The 14,522-nt window shown below is 54.2% G+C and overlaps 1 protein-coding gene across 1 annotated transcript in view; it reads left to right on the top strand.

Annotated features, from left to right (window-relative positions):
- Positions 1 to 5,336: 5,336 nt before the first annotated feature.
- LOC116941629 (3',5'-cyclic-AMP phosphodiesterase 4C-like) overlaps positions 5,337 to 14,522 on the top strand; it is a 197,578-nt gene continuing 188,392 nt past the window's right edge. The window contains exon 1 of the mRNA XM_076063703.1: positions 5,337 to 5,427. The gene's annotated coding sequence lies outside the window, so the exon portion shown is untranslated. The remainder of the gene's footprint in view (positions 5,428 to 14,522) is intronic.

Here is a 14,522-nt window from a genome sequence, read left to right as displayed (position 1 = left end):
GGGTTCCCAGCAGGTACTTGTGGTCCACTCTGCCAAAAGCCTTTTCCTGGTCAAGAGCCAGAAACGCGATTGGGTTGCCCAACCTCTGGGACACCGCGATGAGGTCCCTCACCAGGAAGATGCCGTCGTGGATGGTTCGTCCGGGGATGGTGTAGGACTGGTCCCCGTGTACGACTTGTGCAATCACCCCTTTCAGTCGCAGGGAGAGAGCCTTCGTCAATATTTTGTTGTCTGTGTTCAGCAGGGACACCGGACGCCAGTTTTGTAGGTGCCTTAGGTCTCCGTTCTTGGGAAGCAGTGTGAGCACCGCCCTCCTCCAAGACTGAGGCATCACCCCGGTGGCTGAGGCTTCCTCCAGCACCTCTCTGTAGTCCTCCTACAGGGATGGCCAAAAAGCGGCGTAAAACTCCCCTGTTAGCCCGTCTAACCCTGGGGATTTATTTGGGGCCAGTCCTCTTACAGCTGCGTCAAGGTCAGTCCTGGTGAGCTTTTGCTCTAGCAGCTCTTTCCCGTCTTCCCCCAGGGTGGGTAGACCACTCCATGCCTCCGCCTGGGCCGCTTCCGATGTTTCTTCAGGGGAGAACAGGCTGCCGTAGAAGTCTCTGATGATGGTCGACTTCTGCTGGAGCGCCAGGACACATCATCACCATCAAAGAGGCACTCCATGGATTTGCGTCTCCCGTTCTGCCTCCCGAGGGAGTAGAAAAGTAGGGATCCCGTGTCGAGGTCCGTGATGAGCTTCACCCGGGATCGCACAAACGCTCCCCTTGTCTGCTCCTCCTGTAGCCCTTTGAGACACTCCCTATTCTCCTCGTATTCTTGGAGAAGAGCAGGGTCGCTGTCCTCGGCGAGGTGACCCTCCAAATCGAGGACTCGGGCTTCCACGTCGGTGATGTCTGTGTTCTTCAGTCTGGTGCTTCCCCAGGTGTATTGTTGGCACAACAGCCTGGTGTGCACTTTGCCCATATCCCACCACTGGGCCAGAGAGTCGAACTGCGTTTTGGTTTTTCACCACTCTTCCCAGAAGTCCTCGAACATTTCTAAGAAGGCGCCATCCTCCAGCAGCGAGTTGTTAAAATGCCAGTGGGACGCGCCCTCACAGGCCCTCTCCAGCCTGACACGGAGCACAATGAGGTTGTGGTCCGTGAAGGGTGCCGCCCTGATGCCAGACGTTATGGCGCACGTCACAAAGCTCTTAGAGATGTAAAATCTGTCGAGCCTGGACTGCGTCACCGAGCCATCGCGCCTCGTCCTCGTGTACGTGAACTGGCGTTGACCCGGGTGATGTATGCGCCACACATCCACCAAGGCGGCGTCCTCCAGGAGTCCCTGCATTTCCCTCTTCGGCCCAACTCCCCCCAGCTGCCCCCCTGAACGATCCAGGGCGCCGAGTGTGCGGTTGTGGTCGCCACCCACAATCACGCACTCGTCGTCCGGGATCCCGGCCAGGTGCCTCCTCAGGAGGTGCAGAAACGGGATCTTCTCCTTGTTGGTCACCGGCGCATACACGTTCAGCACGTGGGCGGTGACATCGCCCACCCTGACCGTTACCGCGAGCAGCCTTCCCTTCACCACCTCGGTCTGGGTGATGAGCTCGGGATGAAACCCTTTAGCAAACAGGGTCGCGACTCCACAGGAGGTGTTGTCAAGGTGGCTGTAGAAGGAGTCCCCTCCCCACTCCTTCCTCCAGTCATCCTCGTCCTCGACCGTGAGATGCGTCTCCTGAATGAAGAAGACAGAGGCAGTGTGTTTCCTCGCAAGAGACATTGCGGAAAACCTCCGCACTGCCTCCCTGCACCCGTTCACGTTCAGGGAGCCGATGTACATAGGCATTGCTTGTTCCTTGCCTCCGTGGCCTCCCACCTTGTAATTTGTTTGCGGAAATATCTCAGCTTTGCCCTCTCCTTGCCCCGGGACTCAAGTCCCTGCTTGGCGAGGAGTCTCTCTGCTTGAGTCACAGAGGCCTTTATTGCCTTGCTGTCCTTCCATCGAGCCAAGGCAATGTCCGCTCTGTCCTTTCTCACGTTTGTCTCGTCGAGGAAGTGCCCGAGATCTTCCGGGGAGACCAGGGAAGTCTGAGGGTCAAGGAGTGTAGACCCCTGGCTGCTCTCGCTCCCCACGCTGAAGCAGCCATCCCGATCTGAGTCGATTTACTCGGCGTCCGGCTCCGCTGGAAGAGCTGCAGCGGCTGGGCTGGCGCATGGCCCAGCGGCGTCCTCTCCCCCAGTGTCAGGGTTGGCCTGGGATGGCTCCTGCTCAGGCTCTTCAGGTGGATGGCCCGGTGTCTCTTCTGCTGGTTTTTGGTCAGCAGTGGGACGGGGACCTTCCTCCTCATTCCCATCCATTTCGTCCTCGCCCTTGGTGAGTGTGCTCGATGTCTCTCCGCCGACTTCTTCCTCTTGGTCAAGGGCGGAGCAAATAGAATTTGTCCTCGCTTCATGTATAGCTGGTGGGGAGTGAGTCTCTATGACCGCAGTAGACGGGTCGATTTCCGTGGCGATGTCGCCTTCATCGTCCACGGTCTCCTGCTGTGGAAAGCCTTCCCCAGACGCACGCTGCTTCTTCCTCTTGGCGGGTTTCTTCCTCGCCGCCCGCGTGTCACTCGGCGTGGCATCCGGGAAGGCGAAAACTGCGTCTTCGGCGTCTGGCAGCTGTTCTGCTTCCTCCCCTGGTGTGGGGGGTTTCACCGCTTCTTCCTGTTCGAGGTTTGGGAGGGGTTCCTCCTCTGAATTTGACCCTTGAGATCCGGGTCCTTCTGTATTCTTCCTCTTGCGATTTGTGGCTTGAGGCGGCGAAGTTGGGGCCACGACCTCAGGTGTAGGAGGCTGCGTGGCTGGCGGGTCCGGTGTGGGCTGTTGGGGGGCTCGTTGCAATGGGGGCTCTTGCTGCTTTGCCCCCCTGGCTCTGCCTCCCTCCTCCCCACTCTTTTCTCCGACCCTCGCCGTCGTCGGTTTAGGGCAATCCCTTCGGAAGTGCCCCTCTTCTTTGCAAAGATTGCATCTGATGCAATCCTCGGCATAAAACAGTCTATGGGCAATGCCTGCATTGACAACAACAAACGAGCCCTCTTCCTGCTGTCAGGGAGTCAGCAGGACGTGCACCTACCTCTTGAAAGAAAAAATGCGATTCAGAGCAGGGTTTCTGCACCCCAGTGGCAGGGCACGTACTGGCACCACGACGGTGCCCAGCTTGGACACGTGCTCCAACACGTGCTCCAACACGTGCTCCAACACGTGCTCCAACACGTGCTCCAACACGTGCTCCAACACGTGCTCCAACACGGCCTCGTCGGGGACGTAGGGCGGCACGCTCGATACGACTATTCGCGCCGCCACCCGAAGCGACGGGTTCCAGCCAGACGCGGAGCACCCCCCGCGGTCATCCCCTTCTCGACGGCCGCATCGGCCACCTTCTCCGTCGTCAGGAAGAAGACGGCTTTCCCGCTGGTCTTAGAGGCGTGGGTGCCGGTAGCCGCCGGGGCCTCGACGCACGCCTCGATCGTGACGGAGCTCGAGGCGTAGCGGCGGACGCCGTTCTCGCGCAGCGGCAGCGGTCGCTGCGGGCTTGGGGGGGTGGTTGGCCTTGGAGTAGAGGCCCTAGCGGGGGGCCTCGTGACGCCAGGCAGATTGGCAGCTGCGACCTTTGCTTAGGTGGCCATTTTGTTCCTGCTGCCTTCAAATTCTGCCCGACTGTGGTGCTGCGCTTCTGTACAGAGCTCCCCTCGAGAGAACGTAAACGGAGGATGAATGGAGAATCCTCGTTTAAGAAAATAATGAAAGAAAAAAACGAAAGGAAAGAGATATATTTATTTATTCAATAAACTATTTTTTATTGAATAAATTACCGTATTGATAAAATATATGAGGCTTTAAATAAATAAATAAATAGGCAGTGCCATCTAATTACAAATTTACGTGTTAAATAAATGAATGTATTTTGCAAACAAATCTACTTTTTAGCAAAACAATGTTTATTAAATACATTCGCTCATCGTTAAATAAATATTACGTACAGCCCTTGCACACACGTGGAGGCACAACAAAAAAACCGCAGTGTGTTAAGGAATCATTAACTAATAGGTTGCTTTAGCAGCAAAAGTCAACAGTTGCTTGTGTGGCCTTAAATCTCTGCGCTACAGCGGCAGATGCCTCCGCGTGGCTCACACAGGAAACAATTTATAACAAATCTCAAATAGTTTGAGATTCGTGAACTGAGATTCAAAACATAAGCAGAAGAATACAGGAACAATGAGCAAAGTATAAAAGAAAAACCTGTAAAGTATGAAAACGATGCTTGAATTAACTATGGGATTGAGCACAGCGCCTAAGAAACACCGCTGTGTTTCAAAAGGCTATGGCCTCACCCTTCGCTGTTAAGATTAAAAAAAGTCAAGAAAAATAGATTAACACACAACAAGTGCAAGAGGCGGAATACTTACTCCTGCTGAGTAAAATCTTGAAAGAAAGAAATTAATTAGAAGAGGGTATGTTAGATTTATAAAGTTAACACGGGGAGCTCAAACGAAGCGTGTCCTCTCTCTCTCCCCTCTCTCCCTACCTGTCTCTCTCTCTCTCCTTGTCTCTGCTCTGTCTCTCTCCGTCTCCCCGTGTCTCTCCCTCTCTCCTCTCATTTTCTGTTCACGTCATCCCTGTTTCTCGCTCTGCTCACAAACTCAGACCCTAATCTGGCCTTTAAACATAAATAAACTTCCAACTCTCGTCACTGTCCATGGTGCTAACTTGCACACAACCTCACCCACCCGCCCACCCGCTCACTCACTCTCCTCTCATCTCACCCTCTCGCCCCACTCCGTCACCCCCTTCTCTCTCCCATCCATCTCTCGTCATAAACCCACACCCTCTCAAAATCCTTTTGTTTTTGTATTCCCCCTCCTCCAACGCACATCCACCCCCCCCACCCCACCCAGGAGTGGCGGCTGGACTGTTCATCGTACGGCAGCGGCCGCTACCGTGACCGCGCCGGCAACGGCGGCGGCGGCGGCGGCGGCTGCGGCGATGACATCGGCAGAGGCGGCTGTCCGCCCGGAGGCCCCGCGGGTGTCGGCTGGGGTCCGGGCCCCAGCCGAGTGAAGCGACGCTTCTCGGGCAGCCTCCAGCTTCCACCCCTCGCCTGGCGCCAGGCGGAGAGCGGCGCCCGGCGGGCACGCACGCCGGAGCGCGGCGCCCCGCCGGCGCCGCTCCTGCTGCTGCCGGCGCTCGTGTGGAGGCACGCCGAGATGTGCGCCCGCACCGCCGCGGTGGCCGCGGCCGCCGCGGCGACGGCGGCGGCCGGCGGCGGCGGCGGCGGCGTCGGCGGCGGCGGCGTCGCGACTCCCGGCGAAGGCGGCGGCGGTGGCGGCGGCGTGGCACGGCCCACCAGCCTGTCCATCGTGCCCCAGATCAGCGTCACCGCGGCCGATCGCGAGAGGTGAGCGGCGGTGCCTGTGGTTGTGGCGGTTGTGGTGACGGCGGCGGCGGTGACGGCGGTGGTGTCACAATACCGTGCCGAACGTGGTGGCGGCGGTGGCGGCGGCGTGGCACGGCCCCACCAGCCCGCCCCATCGTTGCCGCAGGTCGGCATCGATGCCGCGAGATGAGTGGTGGCGGTGCCGGTGGTGGCACAGGTGGTGGCCCAGGTGGTGGCCCAGGTGGTGGCCCAGGTGGTGGCCCAGGTGGTGGCCCAGGTGGTGGCACAGGTGGTGGCCCAGGTGGTGGCCCAGGTGGTGGCCCAGGTGGTGGCCCAGGTGGTGGCCCAGGTGGTGGCACAGGTGGTGGCCCAGGTGGTGGCACAGGTGGGCGGTGGTGGCACAGGTGGTGGCCCAGGTGGTGGCACAGGTGGGTGGTGGTGGTTATTCGGTCGAGGTTTCGGCATTCGCGGGTTTTTTTTTGTGTGACCAGCCCCAGACCACGTGATAGGCGGACGCTTAACGGTGACCTTTGGGAGGGGGGGGGGGTCACATTTCCGGGATGTGTTGACGATGCTGTTGTTGGTGGTGGTTGTGGCGGCGTTGTTGTTGTTGATGCTGTTGTTGTTGATCCTGTTGTTGATGCTGTTGTTGTTGGTGGTTGTGGCGGCGTCGTTGTTGATGCCGTTGTTGTTGATGCTGTTGTCGTTGTTGTTGTCGTTGTTGTTGCTGTTGTCGTTGATGCTGTTGTTGTTGATGCTGTTGTTGTTTCAGCTGTTGTTGTTGGTGGTTGTGGCGGTATTGTTGTTGTTATTGTTAGTGGTGATTGTGGTGTTGTTGATACTGTTGATGCTGTTGTTGTTGATGATGCATTGACAACATCGCCACCTGGATATCACCAATGATAACGAAATGGCTTATTTATCCTCATCATCATCATGTGCAAATTTATAGCCGCAACCAATAACTTTGAACGTGAGGAAAAAAACCGAAGGACCTGGAGACAAATCCACGCGAACACGGGGAGAGAGAGAGGCACGCAGACTCCAAATATACAGCAGGCATCGTGACCATTGGGATCGAACCCACGACCTCCTGTACACCGGGCGAGGTAGTCAACATCTCATAGCCACCGTGATGATGATGAGAGAGAGACACGCAAACTCCAAATATACAGCAGGCATCGTGAGCATCGGGATCGAACCCACGACCTCCTGTACACCCTAAGCGGTGTTACAGCGCTTTAGGTTCACAACAACACCATCACAACAACCACGACAAACAACCACAACAACAGCATCTGCTGTTGTTGTGGTTGTTGTGGTTGTTGTACTTGTTGCTTAGGTGACTCGTTTTGGCACGAGAGGGTGCGGATGCCCGCGAGGGGCGGGGTGAGAGACGCGGAAAAAAAGAGAGAGACAAAGGGAGAAGGAGATCACTCTAATGGGGTATTGACGGTGGCGGTGACTGGGTGTGGTGTAAAATGTCAACAGGGAGTGCGTGTGTGTGTGTGTTTGAGCGAGTGAGTGTGTGAACGCGTGAGATTGTGTGTGTATGTGTGTGTGTTTATTGTGGCAGTTGTGGAGAGAGTGGAGAGTTTCCCATACCTGGGCAGTGTGCTCATGACCGGCTCCGGTTTAACAGCAGAGGTCTCACTCCGAATCAGTCGAGCGGCATTATCTTTTCATCGGCTGCGTAACGCTGTGTGGAAGCTACCTGGTCTGTCGCTCCGCACGAAGCTTCAGGTCTTCTCGGCCACAGTCATGCCCTCCCTTCTCTACGCTTGCCGAATGTGAACCCCCCTAATGGAACATCTTCGCCGGTTAGAAACATTTAGGCTAGCCTGCCGACGATCCATCCTGGGTTTAACCAGACTGGATTGTGTGAGGAGCTCACAAATCCTTGAAAGATCTGGGCAAGGTCCCATCGGTGAACTCCTCCGGCAGGCAAGGCTGCGTTGGCTGGGTCATGTAGCCCGCATGCCCAGCCACCGCATGCCGAAACAGCTTTTGTTCGGCCGGATCGAGGGGGCTAAATGGGCGCGGCACGGATTAGAAAAGAGATGGAGTGATGTGGTACAGGAGGATGTGGAGCTGAGTGGACTTGCCAATGACTGGTACCAGCGGTGTCAAGATCGGCCTCTGGGGAGGAGGCTCGTGAAGGATGCTACTGGGCAGTTGGAGGCAGTCGCCCTCCAACAACAACGGAGGGCGAAGGAGCGACGCTCACAACAACGAGCGGATTGTCGGGTGGCTAAAGCACCGCAAGTTGGCACAGTAGGGGGCACAGATGGTGCATCAGCCAGTCATCTCGGTCATCTCAGTCAGTCGACCCATGGCACCTGGGTCTGCCCCGTGACCTGCCAGCGGGCGTTCGAAACATCACGTGGCCTCAAGGTGCACATGGCCTGGCACAAGCGTCGTGGTGTCGTCACCGCCACTTAGTGGCGAATGGCGGTTGTTGTTGTTGGTGTGTGAGGAGCGGTAGTGTAGTGGTTAGCGCTACGCTGCGCTACGAACCCGGCGACCCGAGTTCGATTCCCGCTCACGGCCACCAACACCGGTGACGATTATTTGTACTGGTCCTGGGCCTCCCCTAGGTCGACTCGGCCTCAAGTGAGTACCTGGTGGAGTGTGTAGTAAACGTCGCCACTGGGGAGACAAAGGCGGCTGGGCGTGGTTGCTGTCCACCCACCACCTCGTGTGCCACAGTTGCCGGCCTTCATAGGTGCTCGCTAACAGCCACTTGCCCCGAAAGCCTGTCAAGGCTACACGGGGGACCTTTGTCTTTGGTGTGTCAGTGTGTGAGTCTGTGGGTGGGTAATAGGGCTGAATGATTTGGGGGAAATGTCTAATTGCGATTTTTCTGACAGATATTGCGATTTGATTTTGCAATTTTTTTTAAAGTTAAGCTTCAGTTCAATATTCACTGTGTAATAGACTTAAAACATGTGATGATGGAGCATTACCACGTGATGCCATCAAAATACGAACTGCTCAATGTATTCTAATCAAAGGATGAGAACTTAAAAGATATGAATTGCTTCCAGCATGTATTTATGAAAATGCTTTAATTGACTTCGAAAAATCACACACGGAGCATTTGTTAAGTTAAATCAATAAAGTTATAATAGTGAAAAAAACCCCATAAACAATTTATGAAAATGCTTTAATTGACTTCGAAAAATCACACACGGAGCATTTGTTAAGTTAAATCAATAAAGTTATAATATTAAAAAAGCCCCATAAACAATTCCAATAAGAAAGTAACGGGGACTTTTCAAAACGCAAAAAAATTGCAGCCTTCGCGATATGCTAATCGCGATGAATCGATTTGAAATTGATTTGAAATCGATTAATCGTTGAGCCCTCGTGGGTAAGTAAGCGAGTCCACGATCGATCGCAGGTAGCGAGTGGTCATCACGCCGCGCTGTGCCCTGGGTACTCGCCTAGGTCGACTCGGCCTCAACACGTGAGTGCCTGCTGCTGTGGGTCAACATCATCCCTGGGGGGGGGGGAGACAACGGCGGTCGGCTGTGATCACACCCAAGGGGCCGTCCATAAATGACGTCACGCAACTAGGGGGGGAGGGGGCGGGGTCAGACATTTGTGACGATGTGTGACGATGGGGGGGGGAGGGGTTTGAGAAATATGACGTCACGTCAAAATGCGCAACTTTAATAAAATATAGACAGCACGTTCAACTTAATTAAATAGACTTTTTAATAAATGTTTTGTCCTACAACATCAGAGTGCAGCGCCACATTAAATACGCACTACAAGGACAATAGTTTAAAGCGATTTGAAGCATGTTTTATTTGTTCTTTTTGGGGGGCGGGGGGGGGCAGAGCTTTGTGACGTCATATTTGAGGGGGGGTCTGACTTTTTGTGACGCCGTGTGACAAGGCGGGGGGGGGGTCAAAAATCGCGTGACGTCATTTATGGACGGCCTCCAACCGCCTGCCGGGCGTATGCCAACGTGCCGGCCTGTATAGGCGGCGCTGCTGCTACTACGGGGAAATCCTCTACTTACGAACATTCGACTTACGAACTTTCAGAGATACGAACAAACCTGGTCCGTATGTCCAGTTGTCCGTTCCGACCGAGAGTCGTAAGTTCAACCGCCGTGATGGCGGTGGTGGTGGTGGCATCTACATCTGTAGAACGTGAAGAACCAGTGGCATCTACATCTACAGAACGTGAAGAACCAGTGGCATCTACATCTGCTGAACGTGAAGAACCAGTGGCATCTACATCTGCAGAACGTGAAGAACCAGTGGCATCTACATCTGCTGAACGTGAAGAACCAGTGGCATCTACATCTACAGAAAATGAAGAACCAGTGGCATCTACATCTGCAGAACGTGAAGAACCAGTGGCATCTACATCTGCAGAACGTGAAGAACCAGTGGCATCTACATCTACAGAACGTGAAGAACCAGTGGCATCTACATCTACAGAACGTGAAGAACCAGTGGCATCTACATCTGCTGAACGTGAAGAACCAGTGGCATCTACATCTACAGAAAATAAAGAACCAGTGGCATCTACATCTGCAGAACGTGAAGAACCAGTGACATCTACATCTACAGAACGTGAAGAACCAGTGGCATCTACATCTACAGAACGTGAAAAAGCAGTGGCATCTACATCTGCTGAACCTGAAGAACCAGTGGCATCTACATCTGCTGAACGTGAAGAACCAGTGGCATCTACATCTACAGAAAATTAAGAACCAGTGGCATCTACATCTGCAGAACGTGAAGAACCAGTGGCATCTACATCTGCAGAACGTGAAGAACCAGTGGTATCTACATCTGCAGAACGTGAAGAACCAGTGGCATCTACATCTGCAGAATGTAAAGAAGCAGTGGCATCTACATCTACAGAACGTGAAGAACCAGTGGCATCTACATCTGTAGTACGTGAAGAATCAGTGGCATCTACATCTGCAGTACGTGAAGAACCAGTGGCATCTACATCAACAGAACGTGAAGAACCAGTGGCATCTACATCTGCAGAACGTGAAGAACCAGTGGCATCTACATCTGCAGTACGTGAAGAACCAGTGGCATCTGCATTTGTAGAACTTGAAGAACCAGTGGCATCTACATCTGCAGTACGTGAAGAACCACTGACATCTACATCTGCAGAACGTGAAGAACTAGTGGCATATACATCTACAGAACGTGAAGAACCAGTGGCATCTACATCTGCAGAGCTTGAAGAACCAGTGGCATCTACATCTGCAGTACGTGAAGAACCAGTGGCATCTACATCTGCAGAACGTGAAGAACCAGTGGCATCTACATCTACAGAATGTAAAGAACCAGTGGCATCTCCATCTGCAGAACGTGAAGAACCAGTGGCATCTACATCTGCAGAACATGAAGAACAAGTGGCATCTACATCTGTAGAACGTGAAGAACCAGTGGCATCTACATGTACAGAACGTGAAGAACCATCTACAGAACGTGAAGAACCAGTGGCATCTACATCTGCAGGAGTAAAGCCATTCCCCCGTGTTTAGTGTACACGCTGTACAACGGCGTTTGGAATCGACAGCGAGTAAAGTTGAGACTTCGGAACAAATCGACTTACGAACAGACCCCTCCTGGAACCTAACTCGTTCGTAAGTAGAGGAGTCCCTGCACTCGCTGCTAACAGCCACACGCTCCCCCCCCCCAAGCAGAATCGGAATCTTAATTTTGTCCTGGAGAAGTCCGATGAGCTATGAAGCTCTTGTTGAGGCTACACGAGGCGGGGTGAGAGGGGGGCGGGGTGAGAGGGGGGGCGGGGTGAGAGGGGGGGCGCGGTGAGGGGTGGGGGTGAGAGGGGGGAAGGCGGGGTGAGAGGGGGGGTGAGAGGGGGGGGTGAGAGGGGGGGGGTGAGGGGGGTGTTTGGGGGCCCCTTTGTCTTTGCGGTCGCTGGCGTCTGTGATGGATCCGAGGGCTGGAGTCCAAACTAATTGAATGAACCGGGAGATGAAGCCGTGGGAAATGCAATCGATAGGCGGCCCCGTGCTCCATTAGATATCTAACAGATAGGTGCCAATTAAAGCTGATTCCGTCTCGTACAGGGGGAGGGGCAGGGGGGGGTCCAGGGGGGGGGGGCTCAAAGGTCACAGCCTGGGTTCCACGAAAGGTTTCAGCCACCCAGCGACAGTGGTAGACTCACACAGAGACACATAGACTCACACAGAGACCCATAGACTCACACAGAGACCCATAGACTCACACAGAGACCCATAGACTCACACGGAGACCCATAGACACACAGAGACCCATAGACTCGCACAGAGACCCATAGACTCGCATAGAGACCCATAGACTCCCACAGAGACCCATAGACTTGCACAGCAGAGGCCCATAGACTCGCACAGAGATCCATAGACTGACGCAGACACCCATAGATTCGCACAGAGACCCATAGACTCACACAGACACCCATAGACTCGCACAGAGATCCATAGACTCACACATAGACCCATAGACTCACACAGAGACCCATAGACTCACACAGAAACCCATAGACTCACACAGAGACCCGTAGACCCACACAGAGACCCATAGACTCACACAGAGACCCATAGACTCACACAGAGACCCATAGACTCACACAGAGACCCATAGACTCACACAGAGACCCATAGACTCACACAGAGACACATAGACTCACACAGAGACCCATAGACTCACACAGAGACCCACAGACTCACACAGAGACCCATATACTCACACAGAGACCCATAGACTCGCACAGAGACCCATAGACTCGCATAGAGACCCATAGACTCCCACAGAGACCCATAGACTTGCACAGCAGAGGCCCATAGACTCGCACAGAGATCCATAGACTGACGCAGACACCCATAGATTCGCACAGAGACCCATAGACTCACACAGACACCCATAGACTCGCACAGAGATCCATAGACTCACACAGAGATCCATAGACTCACACAGAGACCCATAGACTCACACAGAAACCCATAGACTCACACATACACCCATAGACCCACACAGAGACCCATAGACTCACACAGAGGCCCATAGACTAAAAACGTCTGGTTTATCCACCCACGTGGGCGCGTCCGTGTTCACATCAGTGAGACGGACGCGCGTACAAAAATAACAAAGGTCCCCCGTGTAGCCTCTAACGGACTCTCGGGGCAAGTGCTTGTGTCGGCGAGCAGCGCGCCCGGCCGCCTTTGTCTCTCCCAGTGATGATTGGTGGTGGGTGGGGTTAAAACAAATTTCGCACCAGATACGTACTCAGGTGGCACGGTTGCGCTAACCGCTGCGCCACCGCTCCCCCGCCCCTCCCCCCACACCCCAAACCCCCCCTCCCCCCCATCACCTCCTCCCCCCCCGACCTAAAGCGCATTAACAACACTTGAGCCCATCCGATTCGACACCTTTCAGAATCGATTCCATCGCCAATCGATTCCATCCCACCTCCCACCCCCCCCCTGCGGGTTCGATTCCGCCACGTGCGGGCGGGCGCTCAGGTTGGGGGTGGGGGCGAGAAAAATTTGAGGATCGATTCGTTCTGCCGATTTGGGCGTAACGGATCGATTCCTTTTTGGGTGCGTTTGTGAGGGTCGCGTGAAGAGGAATCGACGAGTCGATTAAGAGGCGAGGGAGCGGGGAATCGATCGGAGTGGATTTTGGGGGCTCCCGGGGGTGGGTGGGGGGGGGTGAGTTGGGATGAGTCGGTGGGGATGGAAGCCCAGGCGACAGGTGAGAGACGCGGACAGAGAGACACAGAGACAGAGACACACAGAGACACAGAGACAGAGACACAGAGACACAGAGACAGAGAGAGACACAGAGAGACACAGAGAGACACAGAGACAGAGACACACAGAGACACAGAGACAGAGACACAGAGAGACACAGAGACAGAGACACACAGAGACACAGAGAGACACAGAGACAGAGAGAGCCACAGAGAGACACAGAGACAGAGACACAGAGAGACACAGAGACAGAGAGAGACACAGAGAGACACAGAGACAGAGACACAGAGACACAGAGAGACACAGAGACAGAGAGAGCCACAGAGACAGAGACACAGAGAGACACAGAGACACAGAGAGACAGAGACAAAGAGAGACAAAGAGAGACACAGAGACAGACACAGAGAGACACAGAGATAGAGAGACACAGAGAGACACAGAGACAGAGACACAGAGAGAGAGACACAGAGAGACACACAGAGAGACAGAGACAGAGACACAGAGAGAAACAGAGACAGAGACACAGAGAGACGCAGAGACAGAGAGAGACAGAGAGACACAGAGAGAGAGACACAGAGAGACACAGAGACAGAGAGACACGGAGAGAGACACAGAGACAGAGACACAGAGACAGAGAGAGACACAGAGACACAGAGACAGACACAGAGACACAGAGACACAGAGACAGAGACACAGAGATACAGAGATACAGAGACACAGACACAGAGAGACACAGAGACAGAGAGACACAGAGACACAGAGACAGAGAGACAGAGAGACAGAGACACAGAGAGACACAGAGACACAGAGAGACACAGAGACGGAGACACAGAGAGACACAGAGACAGAGAGAGACACAGACACACAGAGATGCACAGAGATAGAGAGAGACACAGAGACAGAGACACAGAGAGACAAAGATACAGAGAGAGACACAGAAACAGAGAGAGACACAGAGATAGAGAGAGACACAGAGACACGGAGAGAGACACAGAGAGACGCAGACAGAGAGATACGGACAGAGAGACACGGACAGAGACACGGGGAGACACGGACAGTGAGACACGGACAGAGAGACACGGACAGAGAGACACAGAGAGACACAGACAGAGAGACACGGACAGAGAGACATGGACAGAGAGACACGGAGATACACAGACGGAGAGACACGGAGATACACGGATAGAGAGACACGGAGAGACACAGACGGAGAGACACAGACGGAGAGAAATGGACAGAGAGACACGGACGGAGAGACACAGAGAGACACAGACAGAGAGACATAGACAGAGAGACACGGACAGAGAGACATAGAGAGACACAGACAGAGAGACACGGACAGAGAGACACAGAGAGACACGGACAGAGAGACATGGAC

Source organism: Petromyzon marinus, chromosome 1, assembly GCF_048934315.1.
Source record: "Petromyzon marinus isolate PM22_M1 ecotype Great Lakes invasive population chromosome 1, UKy_Petmar_22M1.pri1.0, whole genome shotgun sequence".
Classification (NCBI taxonomy): Eukaryota; Metazoa; Chordata; class Hyperoartia; order Petromyzontiformes; family Petromyzontidae; genus Petromyzon; species Petromyzon marinus.
The sequence above is the reverse complement of the archived record's forward strand: the minus strand, read 5'-3'. Positions and strand labels throughout refer to the sequence as shown.